A 16,613-nucleotide genomic window follows, 5' to 3' on the forward strand; every position below is an offset into this window, starting at 1 on the left:
GTACTTTTGGTAGAAAAAAAAGATCCACATGCGAGCACTTTATTCCAGCAGCTCGGCCTTCGGCCTTCGCTTCGGGTTTCTGCGAGTTGTTTTCTTGTCTTATGCCTGGCTCTCATGCCTAAAATTTCATAGGGCTAATGTATAATTTTATATTTTCAACACACTTGCTCAAAACGACGTTTTTATTCCACCGATTTTTGGCTCATAATCCTAGATATTATAACACTCGTGCTTTTTAGGGTTCCGTACCCAAAGGTCCCAAAGGTTTACAAACGGGACCCTATTATACTAAGACTCCGCTGTCCGTCTGTCCGTCTATCTGTCTGTCCATCGGGCTGTATCTTATGAACCGTGATAGCTAGACAGTTGAAATTTTCGCAGATGATGTATTTCTGTTGCCGCTATAACAACAAATACTAAAAAGTACGGAACCCTCGGTGCGCGAGTTCATGAGACTGAAGTTTACAAACATTTTACAAACATTGCGTGACATTCCGTGTCTGGGCTATAACAGCGAAAATCGAAGTTCAAATTATGGGCATCTTTCTTTGTCACTCTAATTACGCCTTCATTGGAGTAAAAGAGAACGATGCCCGCAATTTGCGAATTTCGGTTTTCGCGGTAGACCTTCTGAAGTTCTGACCTAATAATAGACATAGTATATATACACGTAGTTATAGACATGAAACCGAGCGACCAGGGGTAAGAGAAAGACATATTCATGTATTGACAGTTTCGTGTATGGCAGCATAATCCTTTTTCTCTTTCACTCTTATAAATTTCGGTATTTCGCCATCGCCTCCTTGCTATGATGCCATAACCCGACCATGACAAAATGCCTGGTCGGTGAAAAAGACAAAGCATGGCACTATTTCCTCTTTCCTTTTATAGGAATCGCAATAAGACTATCTTTCTCTATCAAAGAGTGTCAGGCCCTTGGACCTAATTTAGTTTTTTTTAAATTTACTTTTTTGAAAGTCTGTACAACGACTGGACCGCGACCTTGGTACCGTCAAAATATCTTTTTCTCGCTCTCAGCATACGGCGGCCCACCTTAAGCGCCTAACACATTACCGCACCGCACCAAGGTAATTGTGCGATGCACCTATAAGTAAGAGCGAGAAAGAGATAACGTACGTACGGTGACCACCTTGCGCACTAAGGACGCAGCTGTAAGTTAGAGCAAGAAATAAATATTATAGTCGTATTTAACAGACTATCGTAAAAGCCGTTAGAGACTATCACACCTCACCGCGGCCTTGGTGCGGTGCGGCGCACGTATCGATAGTGTGCAAGGTGGTCCCCGTACGTACCTACGTTAAGGACGCAGCTATAAGTTAGAGCGAGAAAGAGATATTTTGACCGCACCAATACGGCTTTTCAAGATATTCTCTTTCTCGCTCTCACTTATGGGTGTGGCGCACCAAGATCACGGTGCGGTGCGGTAGTCTGTTACGGCTTTTACACACGATCGCACATATGCCGCACCGCATCAAGGTCGCGGACCGATGCGGAAAATTGGCTGACCGTTTACCTTAAAGATCCCACATCATTTAACATCCTCATAATAACAATTCTTGCCGTACGTGCTTTTTGAAATAAATACAGATGCTTTTCCTCACCATTTCGTATGGTTTATGGTGGCCTGGTAGGCTACAAATTCTGTCCCTTAAAGGCGCACGCGGTAGGCCACTAAACTTCTATAGGATCCTACCTTCTATGTGCCAAAGCATAAAATAAACATGTATCATCTTGATGAGTACGATGTGGATGACACATGTCTGACATGTTTGTTAAACACAATAATAAAATTGTATGTTGTTTTAATATAATTTTTAGTGGTGTATGCATGTTACAGTCTCAAAACAAATATTTGAATGGATTGGATACTGGATACCTTACATACATTGGATACAGGTTCGAGTTCAATTTAATCTCAAGTCAGAACAAAGGTCACGTGGTACATTTTTAAAATTAACTTTTAAGTACTTTATTGGAAAAAAAATCAAAAAACTAAGAGCTTATTGCAAATCTGTAGCATGAGACGAATCCAATGACATATAATTTATTAAAATCGATCCATAACTGTAGATCGGGGCGCCCTCTGGTCGCATAATCAATTTTGTCATATTTTTAATTGTCATAACACTTTATGCATAAAATTGTAAGCTATAAAAATCTTTAGTCAGAATTATTCCTGAGTATAACTGGGTTTTTGTCATAAATGAGTTATGTCATAATTTTTTTAATCATTAGTTTAATTCGTATAAAATTTTAAGTCATATGCTTGATATCCATAATTGCTTTTCGTTCGAAGTATTGCAGTGCATACTATTAATATAGACATAAAAAATTAAGTCATATATTTAGTGGTCATAATATGTTTTTTTTCATAAATGTTACAAAGCACGAATAATAAATATGTATGGTTGTGAGGAACCCATGAAGCAAATATTACTTTAGTCATAATTTCCACACAAAGACCGTATAAAAGAGGAGATCGAAGAGGAGGAGCGCCCTCCAGTAAGAGTAACGGTTTTATAAAAGAAACTAAGACTAGATATTGATTTATTTAAATAGAAGGTAGGTTAGGTTCGTTAGGTTTCTTTACTTGTCCGAAGCACAAACTACGCAGAAATAGGAGCCCCGCGAGAGCGGGTCTCCGTCGAATTAAGTGTTTGGAAGGAGATTAGGGAAAAGGTTTTTTTCGAGGAGTTTCTTGTGTTGCTTATCATTTTCTTTTAGAGGTTATGGAGGTGGGTGTATGTACGGCTATCAATAACTTAGTATGCCTTAAATCTTTATGGTACAACACGTTATATGTAATTACATTTATATGTATCGATAAATATGCTTTTAGTTTGTATGACATTTGATTCATTATAATTAAAATGTATATGACCAAAAAGTGTATGGCAACTGCTGAGTATGGCATCAAATATTATGGCTAAAAATGTATGACACAATATAATATGACTTTTGATTTGTATGCGCAATGATGATTATGACACAAGTGGTTATGCGTAACAAAGATATGTCTTTCATTTGTATGCAACCCAATATGGACCCCTGTAGATCTGATAGCCATAACAGCCGTCAATGGTCGGTAGTTTAGATTTTTATGCCGTTTTTAAAGATAATAATGGTACGGCACCCTACGTGCGCGAGTCCGACTCGCACTTGGCTGGTTTTCTACATTTAGTCAATATGCATATGTAGTGACACGGAACCTTTCGATCACGAGTCCAACTCGCACTTGACCGTTCTCCACATTCCTTAACGTAGGTACGTACGGTGACCACCTTGCACACTATCGATACGTGCGCCGCACCGCACCAAGGCCGCGGTGAGGTGTGGTAGTCTCTAACGGCTTTTACTATAGTCTGTTAAATACTGCTATAATATTTCTTTCTCGCTCTAACTTATAGCTGCGTCCTTAACGTACGTACGGTGACCACCTTGCACACTATCGATACGTGCGCCGCACTGCACCAAGGCCGCGGTGAGGTGTGGTAGTCTCTAACGGCTTTTACGATATTCTGTTAAATACGGCTATAATATTTCTTTTTCGCTCTAACTTAAAGCTGCGTCCTTAACGTACGTACGGTGACCACCTTCCGCACTATCTCTTTCTCGCTCTTACTTATAGGTGCATCGCACAATGACCTTGGTGCGGTGCGGCGCTTACGGTGGGCCGCCGTATGCTGAGAGCGAGAAAGAGATATTCTGACGGTACCAAGGTCGCGGTCCAGTCGTTGTACAGACTTTCAAAAAAGTAAATAAAAAAAAACTAAATTAGGTCCAAGGGCCTGACACTCTTTGATAGAGAAAGAGTCTTATTGCGATTCCTATAAGAGGAAAGAGAAAATAGTGCCATGCTTTGTCTTTATCACCGACCGGGCATTTTGTCATGGCATCATAGCAAGGAGGCGATGGCGAAATACCGAAATTTATGAGTGAAAAAGAAAGCAGGCTTCTCGAGCAGGCGTTTTACGACCATAGGGAGTTATTCTCTAATACATAGTGTAAGACGCTCTAATAATAATAATGCTATTTGTAATATATTTTATATTAAGGTTGACATGTAATTAAATATTACCAAATAAAGTGAATATGAATAATATGAATATGAAAAAGGATTATGCTGCCATACACGAAACTGTCAATACATGAATATGTCTTTCTCTTACCCCTGGTCGTTCGGTTTCATGTCTATAACTACATGTATATACTATGATTACTATGTCTATTATTAGGTCAGAGGGTCTACCGCAAAAACCGAAATTCGCAAATTGCGGGGATCTTTCTCTTTTACTCCAATGAAGGCGTAATTAGAGTGACAGAGAAAGATGCCCGCAATTTTAACTTCGATTTTCGTTGTTATAGCCCAGACACGGATGTCACGGAATGTTTGTAAAATGTTTGTAAACTTCAGTCTCATGAACTCGCGCACCGAGGGTTCCGTACTTTTTAGTATTTGTTGTTATAGCGGCAACAGAAGTACATCATCTGCGAAAATTTCAACTGTCTAGCTATCACGGTTCATGAGATACAGCCCGGTGACAGATAGACGGACATACGGATAGACGGACAGACCGACAGCGGAGTCTTAGTAATAGGGTCCCGTTTTTACCCTTTGGGTACGGAACCCTAAAAAGCACGAATATCTAGGATTATGAGCCAAAAATCGGTAGAATAAAAACGTCGTTTTGAGCAAGTGTGTTAAAAATATAAAATTATACATTAGCCCCATGAAATTTTAGGCATGAGAGCGAAATGGCAAGACAAGAAAACAACGCGCAGAAACCCAGCCAAGGCCGAAGGCCGAGCTGCGGGAATGAAGTGCTGTCATGCGGATCTTTTCTTTCTACCAAAAGTACAACTTCATTACTTTTTAGGGTTCCGTACCTCAAAAGGAAAAAACGGAACCTATGGGCCTATAGGATCACGCGTGCGTCTGTCTGTCTGTCTGTCCGTCTGTCACAGCCTATTTTCTCCGAAACTACTGGACCAATTAAGTTGAAATTTGGTATACATATGTATGTTTGTGACCCAAAGATGGACATATAACGTAAACAAATAAAATTTAAACTTGGGGACCACTTTTGGGGGTTAAATGAAAAAATTAAAAAATAAAGTTTTTTAAACTATATTGTGCTATATATCAAATGAAAGAGCTCATCGTGTGAAACTCAAATGTATATTTTTTATTATTTTAAAATAAACAGTTTAGAAGTTATTCAAGAAAATCTACAAAAAATGACCATTCCCCCCTTTATCTCCGAAACTGTTGTCTAAAATTTTGAAAAAAATACACAAAATAGTTCTTTACCTATAGATCACAGGAAAACCTAATAGAAATGTGTAGTCAAGCGTGAGTCGGACTTAATTACTTAGTTTTTGATCCGCGGGTTTTTTTAAAGACATTTCACTTACATTTCACATAAAAATACATTGTTTAAATTGTGTGATGTACGGAACCCTTGGAACGCGAGTCCGACTCGCACTTGGCCAGTTTTTCCCTTTGGAAAACAAAACTACTGCACCAACAACTACTACACATCAACAACAGCACATGAATGCCTGAATGAATGAACATTTTATGAATCTTTTTATATGCAATGTTTTGATAGGATACTTTATGAACCCATTTTTATTGCTCTTGAGTTTTTTTATTTCATTAAGCGTTCAGTCTTAGGCTGCCTGTACACAGGAGCGGAGCGAGGTGGCGGAGCGATGAGCGAGGAAAAAATCCACCGATTGAATGGCATAAAATCTCCGCTCTGTAATTTTAATGAAATTCTATTGCTGGATTTTTTCCCCGCCCACCGCTCCGCTCCAGTGGACAGGCAACCTAACTTTTAAAACCATACTCTAGCGGCGTTTTGACGCCGCAACGGGTCTCTAGTATTAACTTATTACCTCTTATACCGACGGATTTCTTATCATTTTTGATTTTATGAATTCAACACGAAACGCCCATTTTACGCAGTTCGTTTTCTCTTTCTGTCATGCGTCAAAGTCATAAATGCATCCTTTTTGCCAGTAACGTTACATGGCCGTCGTGCCTCAAATTAAGAGGTAAGACCTGTGTCAAATCGCGCACCGCTCCGAATTACGTAAAATTGGAATATACACGTTGACTCGTAGCTGCATTGAGTAGTAACGGAATCGGAGGTCTACCTACGCTGGTGCTATCTTTACAGGCCTATATGTTACGCATGTGTGCGTGTTTGCTCAGCTACGTCAAAATCTATACTCTTTAGACAGTTACAACGGGTTAGGAAAATTCGACGCTTAGTGAAATGTATCGGTAGCTGTGTGGTATTAGCCGTCAGAATCTAATCGTAATAACTTATTGTTTCTTTTTTTTTGAAAATATCTATCAAAACATTTTTTCCTTTTTTTCTATTTAAAAATAATTCTTGTCTGTTTCATACTCAAACAAATTGAAATTATTGAATAAATATTAATAATTAATTAATATTATTACTTTTAATTATTACGTTATTCCTCGGATTTCACGGGCCTATAAATCCCGGTCTTTTGATAGGCTTAGGCGTGGGGATATAAATCCAACACGTAGAGGCCCCTTGGAGAGCTTTAATGTCATGTAGAACGCCTGCTGGAACCCGTTCACAGGTGCAACAATAGACACCCATGAACCGGTCGCAGCAGGCATTGGGACTATTGTAGAAAAAGTGAACAGTATACCGGTCTATGGATAGAAGTTTGGGTGGACAATGAGACTAGGCTATTGTAAAGAAGTCCGGACACCTGCCATAACAATGCTAACACACGTTATCGAGGCAGGCGGTGACTTGCCGCTGACTAGATGGGCCCCTGAAACTGCCGTCGTGAAGACGACCAGGAGCAACACCGGTGTGAGCGGCTCAGGGGTGTCGAGATGTGTGCGCCGCTTTCTACCCAGTGACTGATGTTAACAGCCACTGTGCCAACTCGCGTCTTATTCTTATGCATCTTTCACTTCCACCCCTGGAGCATATAGCTCTTACGACTCCCTTCTGGACGGCCAATGAAGGCAAGCCAGAGCTGAGAGTCCTGCCGGTCCCTTTGGGGTCCACTCCGACCGACTAAGACACGCCGGAGACGGAGACGTCGGAGACCCTGACCGACTCTCTAGAGCACTCGGGTCCGTGGGGTCGTCACTCCCCAACAGCTCGCCACAAGCTGCCCTGCGGGCTTATTTTATTATTTTTATTATTATTTCATTTTAGACAGGCAGCTGATGCTGGTACGTCTAAATCATAGTTCACTTAGCACAGTTAGCATAGTTTGTCTAGTCTATTTTTAAATTGATTAACACTTGCAGAGTTCACAACTTCTGAGGGTAATTTGTTCCAAGCCTTTACTACTCGGTTTGCAATAAAGTGTTTGCCGATATTTGTTTTGTGCTTTGTTGTTATTAGTTTAAGGTTGTGTCCTCTTGTGCGCGTGTTTGAGTTTCGAGCGAACAGATCGCTTAGTTCTGGACAGTCGTAATATCCGTTAATTATTTTGAACGTTTCGATCAAGTCGCCGCGTTCACGCCTTTTTTGCAGTGTTGTCAGGCCCAGCTTGACTAATCTTTCTTCGTATGAAAGTGACTTTAGTTGTGCGGGAATTTTAGTGAATCTACGCTGCACTCGCTCGATCATGTCAATATCTTTTTTGAAGTATGGATTCCATATCTGAAAGCCATATTCCAGATACGTTATTTATTATTAATATTTGTTTGAATAAAATATTTTATTTCGATAACACGAAAACTTTTATTTGTGAGTATATTCATACCAATTTGTTGTATAGGTCATTACGAAATAAATATTTTTTAATACAGTTGCTCAAAAAGTGCTACTTTTCGTGGCTGTTTAGCGTGCGGAAAGTTGGTTTTCGCGAACTAGTGCTTTTTACTTTTCCAATTTTTTTAAATTTATACTTGTTCCAATTCATGACTACTTATTGATGAGTGTTTATATTAGTTTCCTTTAAATGTCGTAATCAACATAAAAACCTACTGTTAATGTAAGAATACGAAAAATATGCATATTTCATATTTTATTACTTACCTCTTCATCATTACAAGTATTATAACACGTTTATTTTTTAATGTTGAAAAATCATTCTTAATAAGTTGTCTGAATGGAACGGAACGCCTGTCAAAGAAGAGGCGTATTTTCTTACTGCAAGAATGTTTTAAGTTTCCAAAGGCAACATTCGATATTGCTTTTATTTAGATTACGATATTTAGGTAATAATAGTACAATGTTTTAATATTTACAATTGTTTCTGTCTTATAGAACATGCATTTGAAAAAAAAACTCATTGAAGTGGTTTCAATAATAATAACAAAATCTATTCTAGTCGAATAAAAGCTAGAAAAACACCTGTTCATAATGTCAATGTCAATGATGTCACAGAATTAATAATATAAAAAGTTTCGAATTCCATTCCTTAATACTTGTTGCTTTTCTTAATTTTTCGCAACTGTATTAAAAAACGTCGTTCGATACACGTGCGAAAATGTCACTCTTCACTCGTCCCGAGTCTCGCCTACGACTCGTGGCAAGATATCTCGGTTGTGAAGTAATGACATACTTTCCGCACTAGCATCGAAATGTACTATTACTTATGTTTAAAAAAACATCACGTTTATGGGAAAACCATTTTTTTTTGTTATCTTTGTAATTATATTCAAGTAGCACTAAAAAGGTCCTTACATACAAAAACTCACTAGCACGGGCCGGGGTTCGAACCCGCGACCTCCGGTTTGAAAGTCACACGCCAGTACAATTTCACATAAGTAATTTATTAACAATGACAGGATACCACGGAAAAAGTGAATATTACAATGTACTCTGTTGCTATCAATTTACAGTTTGTTTTGGCTTGACAAGGAGGAATGAGAAAAACATGCCGAGCGAGAGGCTTAAATCTCTCTGTCACTTTCTTAAAGATGCCAATCAAAAAAAATTCAGCTCAAACTCTACCGGTAGAATTTATGTGTATTTTTCTAAATAATCTTACAAAGACATGTTTAAATATATTTATATTAAAATGACTAAAAAAATTCAAACTGCCTTAATGCCTTTGACAAACCTAGTGTGGTAATGTGGTTATAGTTTGTCAAAGGACTGTCTCATTTCTGATTTCAAACATAGAGAAAGAGAATCATACTATCTATGTCTTATACTAGTACTAGCACCCAAAAGAAAAGGATGAGTATAGTTTTTTGTTCTTATTTACTGGCAATTTGGTTTGTCAACTATATATCTCTTTGCCTTTAGCTGTCATCCCTTTGAAATTTTGCACCTAGCTAATAACAACCTGTATGATAATAAAGTGGAGCGAATTCTGTCTTATCAGTGATTGTTTGTAACTCATTGCCATGGTTACGTCAAAATATTTTCAAACGCGACAGTCCCATATCTGTCCTAAATAACTAGCGCAATCGAATGAGGACAAACTTCGAAATCTCTTGGACAGTCATGAAATTTGGTGTATATGATAATTAAAGGTTGGTGTATATGATAATTAAAGGTTGTTGACTTTCTCTGCAACAAACTTAGTAGCTTCGCTTTTGCTCTGAAAAGCTTGAAAAATATTTCTACACAAAAAGCGGCTCTGCAGGCGTATCATGCGTTTTTCCAATCACACGTCCTCTATGGATTAGCCGTATGGGGTAGTTGTACCGAAGTCCATCGTCTGTTTATACTACAAAAGAGATGTGTACGTATTTTAGTTGGCAGCAAATCTAACCGAGAGTCGTGCAGAGCCTCCTTTAAAAAATTAGGTCTGCCCACTATCTCTGCACTGTATATAATAGAACTCTGCAAACTAGTTCGCCGGCATGTAAATAAATTTCCTGCAAAAAATAACTTTAATAGCGACAGACTAAATTCAATGTTTGCTCACGACATTCGGGCTCCTGTTGCTACGGCAGCAATCTACCAGCGTAGCACTATCTATGTTGCTGTACAAATTAAGTCACTTAATGACTTGAAGTTTTTGACAGAACTTAAAAAATTTGTCATTGAGTTATGCCCCTACACCTTAAGTGAATACTATAATATAAACTGTTAGTTAATAAGTATGTAAATATGTAGCTACACCCACCGGGTAAAATTGTATTAATTCTCACTGTCCTTGTCTAACATCAACATGTACACATACAGTTTATGGCTATTGAATAATAAAAAAAAAAAAAAAAAAGGTCCATTTTTCATTTGGGGACCTCGGGGAACCGCAGCTATCTTGGAACATGTGTGCCTTCCTGGAGAAATTCGGATTTTACTTCAGAGTAAACGTGTAATCTACGTATTTATTGTATAAAAATATGGTGCAAGGCAACATTCTATTAAATTCTACACAAAAAAGTGCTACATAACTTTGCGGAAAAATTTAATCTTTTTGTAGAAAATACTTGCTGAATCCAGATTGAGCGCTTGTTACGTAGCGTCTTACGTAGGCGTACGGTCGCGTACGTCGCGGCCAAATCAATCCTTTGAAACCCATAGAAGTGTCCTACGTGAGCGATACTTGTTATGGCCATTTTTTGCCCGGATGCTGCACTTCATGATAAAAGCAAGCCGCTTTGCACAATGCTAGAAGGGACCAAACTGAGTGATTTGACCCGCAGCAGCGCAAGTTTCACCCCTAAGGAACAGAGATGGCGCCACTTCTTTAAAAAATATTTCAAAAAATTCTACAAGCTAAACCAATGAACCCATTTAAATATTTAATATCTCAAATGAAAGCTCATTATATACATTACTTTTACAAAAATACTCAAAAAATATATACTAAAGACTTTTGACAAAAAACGGCATCTTAAGTTTTTTTTTTTACTCGATTGATAGTTTTTACTTGATTCCTCAAAAAAAATGTATGGAACATGAATATTTTATTGCACGTATATATTACTGAATAGGTCATCAGCGAAAAGCATACACCAGGGTGCCTCTTCCTGTATGTCCGACGACAGAGCGTCCATAATAAGCAGGAAGAGTTAGGGACTTAGAGCCGATCCCTGGTGCAAGAATGTAGTCACTTTAAATAAAAACAATTTCTATTTTGTTATATTTTTTTTGCAATTCAGCACCAGGAAAAAACTTTATTCAGGTTTTATTTATTTATTTTTATTTATTAAAATAAATTGGGTGATTTCTTTTCATATGACACACATTTCATATTAAAATCAGTGCACTTACTGCTTTGTGCATAATTGAACTTAAATATTTCGTGAAGAATGAAAGGTATCGTTGTCGGTTTTTTTTTTGTAATACTTTTTATATACTCAGTACTATATGTGTGTATATAACTATTCATGTTCCATTTTTTTTAAGAAATCAAGTAAAAACTATCAATCGAGTAAGAAAAAAAAACTTAAGATGCCGTTTCTTGTCAAAAGTATTCAGTATATGTTTTTTGTGTATTTTTCTATAAGTAATGTATATAATAAGCTTTTATTTGGGATATTAAACATTGAAATCGGTTCATTGGTTTAGCTTGTAGAATTTTTTGAAATATTTTTTTAAAGAAGTGGCGCCATCTCTGTTCCTAAGGGGTGAAACTGCCGCTGCTGCGGGTCAAATCGCTCAGTTTAGTCCCTGCTATCACTGTGCAAAGCGGCTTGCTTTTATCATGAAGTGCAGCATTTTGTTCATAACAAGTATGACTATTTCATACTTCACGAAATATAAAAGTTTGAATGTGAGTGTAAATTTCTTCAAAATATATTTCAAAAAATTCTACAAGCTTAACTATTTGACCGATTTCAATGTTTAATATCTCAAATAAAAGCTCATTATATACATTACTTATAAAAAAATACTCATAAAACATATACTGAACCCTTTTGGCAAAAAACGGCATCTTAAGTTTTTTTTCTTACTCGATTGATAGTTTTTACTTGATTTCTTAAAAAAAATATTATGGAACATGAATAGTTTAATAAATATATATATAGTACTGAGTATATAAAAGTATTACAAAAAAACCCGACACCGATACCTTTCATTCTTCACGAAATATTTAAGTTCAATTATGCACGTTCTTACAAATAAATCCTTTAAAAAAAATCTTCATCCGCAGTAAGTGCACTGATTTCAATATGAAATGTGTCATATGAAAAGAAATCACCCAATTAATTTTAATAAATAAAAAAATTAATAAATAAAAACTGAATAAAGTTTTTTCCGGGTGCTGAATTACAAAAAAATATAACAAATCTAAAATGTAAACAAAAAACTTAAATGTCCTCTTCGGGTTCATATTTCATATTTATTTATTGCAACCATGGTTTTATAGGTATTACAATATCTTGGTAGTTCCACATGGACCCCGTGGGGGCATACCAATATTACATGCATACTTAGGATCTTATCTTAAATCTATGTGTATAATATAAAAGTAGGTCAATTTAGTAGTTTTTATACATATAAGCCGAATTGAATCAGATAATTTTCAGATAATTGTCAGTGTATTAAATACAAAAATAAACGGGCAACTAATTATTATTAGGTGATGTCAAATTATATGGTTCACCGGTAGATGTAAAACTGAAAAAGAATAGTCGTTTCGAAGTACTCGTACCATTCCAATACTACAAAATCACTGATCATACATGAACTGGTTGCTGTAGATTACTGTTGAATTATTTTTGTGCCTAGTTGATAACCATTAAACCTATAATTTTGTGCCAGACCTGTAATTAGTGGTCAGCATGCAAAATAACCCTGGATTGAAAATTACATTAACTTACTTTTGATTTGTACAGCCACATTTGCATGATTTACACTGGGCTGTGCATGGCCAGCTGACGCGACGACACCCACAATGCATAGTTTCGCAGCCAGATTTGCAGCCACAATGGTCCAAGAGGCTTAATTGAGACCAAATCGCTGTAACTGCCGACCATTCCGGAGTCCAACTCTCTTTTTCCTCAGTCCATCCCCGAAAAGATGTACATGGTATGGAAACTTCTGGTTTCAGAGCGTTTCCCCATATATGGCCCTCTTGGTAAGCTACTCGAAGTGCATGTTTATAGAGAGCAGCTGATGTAGGTGGCAGGGTTGGCAGGTTCTAATTTCTCGGCCAAATCACAACGAAACTGACAACGAAGGTGGACAAATTTGGTTTCCGTACTGGAAGAATTCGTTCAGATCAAGCTGCCTTTCTCTGGCCACTATAAAAAGACGGGAAAATAGGAGTATGTCAACTTTTAAGTTTTTGATTTTGTCAGTTGTCAGGTGTGTAACTACATATTTTAATTTTAGTATAAAGTTACCCTAGATTTGTGTTATTGTTTGGCCAAACGGAACACATAAACGTAAATGAAGTTCACAAATATTTGTTTGCTTCAAAAAACAAGCTTGTGACAAGCCTGCCACCTACATCAGCTGCTCTCTATAAACATGCACTTCGAGCGGCTTACCAAGCGGGCCATATATGGGGAAACGTTATGAAACCAGAAGTTTCCATACCATGTCCATCTTCTTGGGGATGGACTGAGGAAAAAGAGAGTTGGACTCCGGAATGGTCGGCAGTTACAGCGATTTGGTCGCAATTAAGCCTCTTGGACCATTGTGGCTGCAAATCTGGCTGCGAAACTATGCGTTGTGAGTGTCGTTGCGTCAGCTTACCATGCACAGCCCAGTGTAAATCATGCAAAGGTGGCTGTACAAATCAAAAGTAAGTTAATGTAATTTTCAATCCAGAGTTATTTTGCATGCTGACCACTGATTATAGGTCTGGCACAAAATTATAGGTTTAATGGTAATCAACTAGGCACAAAAATAATTCAACAGTAAATCTACAGGCACAAAAATTATCCAACAGTAATCTACAGCAACCAGTTCATGTATGATCGGTGATTTTGTAGTATTGAAATGGTACGAGTACTTCTCAAAACGACTTTTTTTTCAGTTCTACATCTACCGGTGAACCCGAAGAGGACATTTAAGTTTTTTGTTTACAAATGTAGTCACTTTAAATGAAAATAATTCCTAATTTTAGATTTGTTATATTTTTTTGTAATTCAGCACCCGGAAAAAACTTTATTCAGTTTTTATTTATTAATTTTTTTATTTATTAAAATTAATTGGGTGATTTCTTTTCATATGACACATTTCATATTAAAATCAGTGCACTTACTGCGGATGAAGATTTTTTTTAAAGGATTTATTTGTAAGAACGTGCATAAGTGAACTTAAATATTTCGTGAAGAATGAAAGGTATCGGTGTCGGGTTTTTTTTGTAATACTTTTATATACTCAGTACTATATATATATTTATTAAACTATTCATGTTCCATAATATTTTTTTTAAGAAATCAAGTAAAAACTATCAATCGAGTAAGAAAAAAAACTTAAGATGCCGTTTTTTGCCAAAAGGGTTCAGTATATGTTTTATGAGTATTTTTTTATAAGTAATTTATATAATGAGCTTTTATTTGAGATATTAAACATTGAAATCGGTCAAATAGTTAAGCTTGTAGAATTTTTTGAAATATATTTTGAAGAAATTTACACTCACATTCAAACTTTTATATTTCGTGAAGTATGAGAGGTATCGGTGTCGGGTTTTTTTTACAATACTTGGTATTGATTCAGTAATATATACATGCATTAAGCTATTCATGTTTCATACATTTTTTTTTGAGAAACCAAGTAAAAACTATCAATCGAGTAAAAAAAAAAACTTAAGATGCCGTTTTTTGTCGAAAGTAATCAGTATATATTTTTTGAGTATTTTTTTAAAAGTAATGTATATAATGAGCTTTCATTTGAGATATTAAACATTTAAATCGGTTCATTGGTTTAGCTTGTAGAATTTTTTGAAATATTTTTTAAAGAAGTGGCGCCATCTCTGTTCCTAAGGGGTGAAACTTACGCTGCTGCGGGTCAAATCACTCAGTTTGGTCCCTACTAGAACTGTGCAAAGCTGCTTGCTTTTATCATGAAGTGCAGCATTTTGTTCATAACAAGTATGACTAAACAATCCATTTGATTTTTTGACCCGAATACGACGCGGTTAGAGGCGTGGCGCATGTAAAATACCGGATTAGATTTGATCTGTTTTTTTCCCCAATAAAGAAAAATAAAATAAAAGATTAGTCGACACACATTTGATTTTTATAGGTTTTACTGTAATCTATAAGGAAAAGAAATAAAAAAAATCAAATGCACAGAAATTTGCATAAAGGACAAGCACCAATAACGTCTATGGCACTTACGACTATGAAAAACTATATTATTTATTACTAGCTTTTACCCGCGACTTCGACTTCGTCTGCGTGGAGTTAGTAAGACTCCGCTGTCTGTCTGTCTGTGCGTCTGTCACAAATATTGGTTACGTGAGTATTACGCTGCGTCTTACGTAGGCGAACACTCGCGAACGCGAAGCGAAGCGTCGCAACGAGATCGCCCACGTAGGACACTTCTATAGGTATCAAAGATTTATTCACCCCGCACCGCGCCGCGCCGCTTCGCGTTCGCGTGTTGTTCGCCTACGTAGTACGCTGCGTTACACTGGCAGACCTTACAGTAACGATTTTCCCTTGAACTTGAATGATATTGTTAATTCCGCACTAAACACTACGTTCAGCGATGACTTACATTGCATTAATCACAGAAACTCATTTCATACAAAAACACTCATAGTTGCAATTTAAGTTGAATTATTTTGATACAACTAAATTTTAAGTGAATATACTGAAAATAGCGGGCGCCGGTTTTACTTTTTTATTTCTCATTTGTGACGTTTTCAACCAAAAGGTACCACATTGTCGGTTGTCGATAAGGTTGATTCTTAATTGAAGCTATATGGAAATACCGTCTTATAGACAACCGACAATAAGTATCCTTTTAGTTGAAAATGGCACATATAATATCCGTTAACGATAGCCAACTTGGCAATGATAGTTTCATTCCGCCAATAATTAAAAAAAAATGATTTAGTGAAATATCGTATTACAGTTGGTCAAACCAAATTGTCAGTAAATAAGACCAAAAAAGAACTATACTCATCCTTTTCTATTGGGCGCTAGTACAGTCAGCTGCAGAGAAAAGGGGGTGCCTTTTGTCGAAAGTAATCAGTATATATTTTTTGAGTATTTTTTTAAAAGTAATGTATATAATGAGCTTTCATTTGAGATATTAAACATTTAAATCGGTTCATTGGTTTAGCTTGTAGAATTTTTTGAAATATTTTTTAAAGAAGTGGCGCCATCTCTGTTCCTAAGGGGTGAAACTTACGCTGCTGCGGGTCAAATCACTCAGTTTGGTCCCTACTAGAACTGTGCAAAGCTGCTTGCTTTTATCATGAAGTGCAGCATTTTGTTCATAACAAGTATGACTAAACAATCCATTTGATTTTTTGACCCGAATACGACGCGGTTAGAGGCGTGGCGCATGTAAAATACCGGATTAGATTTGATCTGTTTTTTTCCCCAATAAAGAAAAATAAAATAAAAGATTAGTCGACACACATTTGATTTTTATAGGTTTTACTGTAATCTATAAGGAAAAGAAATAAAAAAAATCAAATGCACAGAAATTTGCATAAAGGACAAGCACCAATAACGTCTATGGCACTTACGACTATGAAAAACT

General features: G+C 36.6%; 1 protein-coding gene across 2 annotated transcripts in view; it reads right to left on the minus strand.

Moving 5' to 3' along the window:
* Nucleotides 1-16,613, minus strand: part of LOC134754145 (protein furry) — a 351,985-nt gene that overhangs the window by 126,088 nt on the left and 209,284 nt on the right. The gene's annotated exons all lie outside the window — the stretch shown is intronic.

The sequence above is a fragment of the Cydia strobilella genome, chromosome Z, assembly GCF_947568885.1.
Source record: "Cydia strobilella chromosome Z, ilCydStro3.1, whole genome shotgun sequence".
In the NCBI taxonomy this organism is placed as follows: Eukaryota; Metazoa; Arthropoda; class Insecta; order Lepidoptera; family Tortricidae; genus Cydia; species Cydia strobilella.